The sequence below is a fragment of the Phascolarctos cinereus genome, unplaced genomic scaffold (genome assembly GCF_003287225.1).
Source record: "Phascolarctos cinereus isolate Bilbo 61053 unplaced genomic scaffold, phaCin_HiC Scaffold_5;HRSCAF=322, whole genome shotgun sequence".
NCBI classification, from domain to species: Eukaryota; Metazoa; Chordata; class Mammalia; order Diprotodontia; family Phascolarctidae; genus Phascolarctos; species Phascolarctos cinereus.
In genome coordinates this window covers 355,890,644-355,894,737 of record NW_027555958.1, presented here as the reverse complement: position 1 = coordinate 355,894,737, position 4,094 = coordinate 355,890,644, and positions in this window count along the sequence as shown.

Here is a 4,094-nt window from a genome sequence, read left to right as displayed (position 1 = left end):
AGTACTGATCTTGGTGATTTGTTTCTTCACACTATAAACAAAACTTGTGTCTTGCTCCATATTCTTGCCACCTGGGCAATGGAGAGTTTTTACCAGCTATGAGTTATATCACTTCTCAGCTTTCCTACTCTTTTCTTGTCTGCTTTATGATTTCTTAGACAAAACTGAAGTACCTCTTCTGTACCTCCACTGAGATGTACATTCAAGTTGATCAGCCCTGCAGAATCCTGTAGTTCTATGTGTCTAATCAGTCCTTAAGTTCCTAACTCATGTCTGTCATGAAAACTTCCATCAGTACCAAATCTTCCCACTGTAAAATAGCTTGAAGCCCCAGTAAATGTTTTCTGAATTCAATTAATAGTATATTCCACTGCCTTAACTTCAGCATAAAAGTTGCAATACACCTATTCCTCAGTACATTTCTGAAGGTTATCAGAAACTCTCTCAGAACCATGGCTAGTTCTCTAACAATGAGCTTTGCTTTTTGTTAGAGCTACTACTGTCTAACCAAGCAAGCATGTCTCCTTTTAGTCTCAAAATAATGATCGTTACCTGGACTAAATCAACTGCAACGATGAGTAGCTATATTTAAAAACGATTCCTACTGGCCAAATAAAGACAAAGTCTTCTCCTAAACCTAAAAAAATAGTAATTGTCAATAGGAGAATGATCCTTGTTACAAAAGAGATGATCATTATCATATGCAAGGGCCATTTTTTTTCCTGTCATCTCATGGCTGACACATCAATTCAAGAAGTACTCAATATTTTTTCACTCCTCTTTGACATTACTAAGAATTATTTTGTGTGTATTTTTAATTTATTTGTACATAGGTGTATAGGTGTGTGTATATACATACATACATATATATACGTATATACATATATATAATCCTCTAGTAGAATGGAAGCTTCTTCTTGAGAGCCGGAATTATTTTATTTTTATCTTTGTATACTCAATGTCATGAACATAGTAGGCATTAATAAATATTTTTTTTAACTGAATTAAGTGCCTGATTGCCGCTTGCAATTCTTGCACTAACCTTTCCAAGTTAAGTAGGAGAGGGAAAGGTGACTCCATTAATATTTACATTTCTGTCACTGTCTGTCACAAAGATGATTATTATGAACCAGTCCTCACCAGTGTGGAAGACTGATCTTGGTATTTAGCTCTAAAGCTAAATATGCAGAATGTATCACCATAGTTTAAATTGACTCGTGGCTAGACTTTATTTCCTGGATTCCAAACAGTATAGGATCACACAAAAGTCTGACTGACTGCCCTCCTAGATAGTACAGCAACCAAGGCCACATATAATAGCATTGAGACATGTAAATAATCTTCCTAACGCCCAGGGCTGAGCATCTCCGCCTCTCCCTCCCTCTCTCTCTCTCTCCCTCCCTCTCTCTCTGTGTCTCTCTCACACACACACCAGCTCGATAAACTTTAGTGGCTCCCTATTACCTCCAAGATCAAATCTATCTAGTTATGCTGGAGCTCTTTTTTCTATTAGGTCATGTAATAAATTCTTGACTTGAAATTATAATTTTGCTCTTTAAAAAGTGAAGAAGTGACAAAGAAAACTGTTGCTGAACCTGATTCTGACTAAAAAAAGGGGAAACTGGCTGCCAATGTAGAAATGACAAGAATCTTTGGAAAGAGTGATAATAGTACTTTAGATTTTGTGAGAGATGACAGTTGGTAAGTGAGGCATATTTTGGCTTACCCCCCCCCCAGATCATGAATGAGTAGATTTCAAAGAATTCAGAAAAAGGATAAGTAAAACCCCATGGCCTAAAATTCTACAGGGAAAATTGACCCTGGGAGTTTGGGAAGCTTTCAAGAATGAAATTCTAGCACCATAATCATAAATGCTTTTCATGAAGAAAAGGGGTGGGGGAATAACTTTTTAAAGAGTCTGACAGATTTATAGAGAGCTTAATTTAGATTTTTAAAAGACATGTAAAAGCATGTACCTGGATAAATACAAAAAAGCGGCATAATCTGGTTAGAATGTCAGAAATGCTAAAGCCTGGTATGAGATCAAGTTTTCTATGAATTCTAAAAGTAATTTTTAAAGTTTATTTTTTAAAGAAAAAGTATGTTGAGGGAAAAATTCCACCAGCTTTATTGTTTGTTGATTTTTTTTAAACAATGTCCCAAGGGAAAGGCAATCTTAAACCTTTCTACCAACAAAATATGTCTCATGCATATGTTAAGATCACATAAGACTCCTTGAGACATGCAACCATTGAGATAACAGTTCTATGATCCTATTTCACTATCAAGTGTAGCATAAAATTTAGGCGTATACTCACCAAAGGTTTGCCATAGTCATGGTCGATGTCTTTTACAACATCCAAATAGAATACTTTCTATAGATTGGGGGTTCTTGACCTAGGCTCCATGGATCCCTAAGAGATCTGTGGCTAGATTTCAAGGGGTCCATAAACTTGGATGAAAAAAAAATTACATCTTTATTTTCACCAACTTGAAACTGAAACTTAGAATTTCTTTTAATTGTGAATTTTTAAAAAAATATTATTATGAGAGTTTCACCAAACTGACAAAGGAGTATATGACATAAAAGGGTTAAAGAGCCCTGCTATATATGTTGGGATTCACAGTATCTGAGACTCAGAGTCAGAAGAGACTTTAGAGACCATCTAATCCAACTTGTCTATGTCTGAATAAGAATCCTTTCTGCTTCTTTAGTAATTAATAATAATCAATCATTACTAACTATAAACTAATTGATCATTAATTTTAATTAATTAATAATCAGAATAATTAATAATAACAACAATATTAATGTTGTTGTGGGGACAAGGCTGAAAGAAAATTTAAAAGGAGGAATTCATCAAATTCTTCTATCTGTATTACTTCCTACCTATATCACTAATTGCTCTCTAAATGAGAGATTTTTTTGTATTGAGCTAGCCACCATCCTAGAGAGGAAAGATCAGTGCACATACAGAGCTCATATGTCCTCTTGAGGTTTTTTTTGAAGGGTATTCTTGATGTTCTGCAGAAATCTCAAGAGGGCAGGAGATGGAGGCGCCCCCAGAGTTGAAAGTGAATTGTAGATTTATTTGTGTGCACTAAAAGCACAGTCTATGATTCCTCATTTGTGTGGTTTCCTTTTCTACTTAAAGGATATCTTTAATTCAAATTGAAAGCATTTAAAGAAATAATATAGTAAGAAAAAGTAACAATAAGACATTCTTCCACCATAAACTTTGAACATACTCTCTCACAAATGAGCATAACTTTAGTGGGAAGAGCAGATATACATAGAGAGTACATGTAGAGAGGCACACTCTGAGGAAACAGATGGGTCAGGGGTAGCTTGTTTCCCTGCCACTGAAAAGCTGCCCACCTGTTTTGGGGGTGCTACCATAACTCCCTCCAGGCCCACTAAACACTTGTCTTGGGTAATATACAATCTCTGCTGAATCTCTACTGAACATATAATGTCCTCCAAACATACAATCTCTATTGAGCATTTCTCCCTGGTGGTCTCATGTGGATGCTGCTCAGCATTGCACTGCTGAACACAAGTGTGGATTTTTTCTCTGCTTACAAGATTCTGGCTTTATCTGGAGTCTTTCCTCAAAAGTGGAAGCCTTGGTACAGCACTTTTAGAAAAAGACAAAGACAGTAACATACTCATTCATAGAACTTAAAAAAAATCTTCCTGGAGAAAAAAAAGTCTTAGCTTCCCTCCCTCTCCCCAGGCACTCCACCATGGAGAAAGGTCTGTTTGGTTTTTGAAAGTAGCACTTTATAATAGTAGCAAAAATCTGGAATCAAACAGGTACTTCTTTGCAGAATGAATGATCAGATTCTGGTCTATAAATGTAATCTATCGTTGCCATAAGAAACCAGGAACAGGAAATAATCCTAAAGACATGAGATTATATGAATTGATGCAAAGCAAAGGAAGAGAAATTCATAGAATAATGACCACAATAATATAAGTGAATTTAAAAAAAAACATCTGTTAAGTATTTACCACATGCCAGGCCCTATGCTAAGTGTTGGGGATACAAAAAGCACCCAGCAAGAGAGTTTTATTCTCGGAGAGCTGACAT